Below are 314 nucleotides of genomic sequence, written 5' to 3' on the forward strand. Positions count from 1 at the left end.
GAGATGAACTAAGCATTCTGTTAATTTTTGTCTATTCGTTTCTTCTAATTCTTCTTATTATCAATTTTCCTTGCATTTCCTTGCGATCAAACTTCCCTTCTTTACCTGTCTAATCCGTGTATTCTCTGGTCTCCGTTTCTACTTATCGTTTCCCTTTCTCTTCTTTATTTCCTTTTCCCTTTCCTCTCTTTGCACTTCTCTCGATTTCCCTCTTGTCGTCCGCCCTCTGGACCTAGTTACTTTTCGATATCTTTAAAGCAATATAAGTAAGTTTCCTGGGACGTTAGATACAAATTGGTCCATCCTTCTCTTGC

Source organism: Penaeus monodon, chromosome 30 (assembly GCF_015228065.2).
Source record: "Penaeus monodon isolate SGIC_2016 chromosome 30, NSTDA_Pmon_1, whole genome shotgun sequence".
Taxonomy (NCBI): Eukaryota; Metazoa; Arthropoda; class Malacostraca; order Decapoda; family Penaeidae; genus Penaeus; species Penaeus monodon.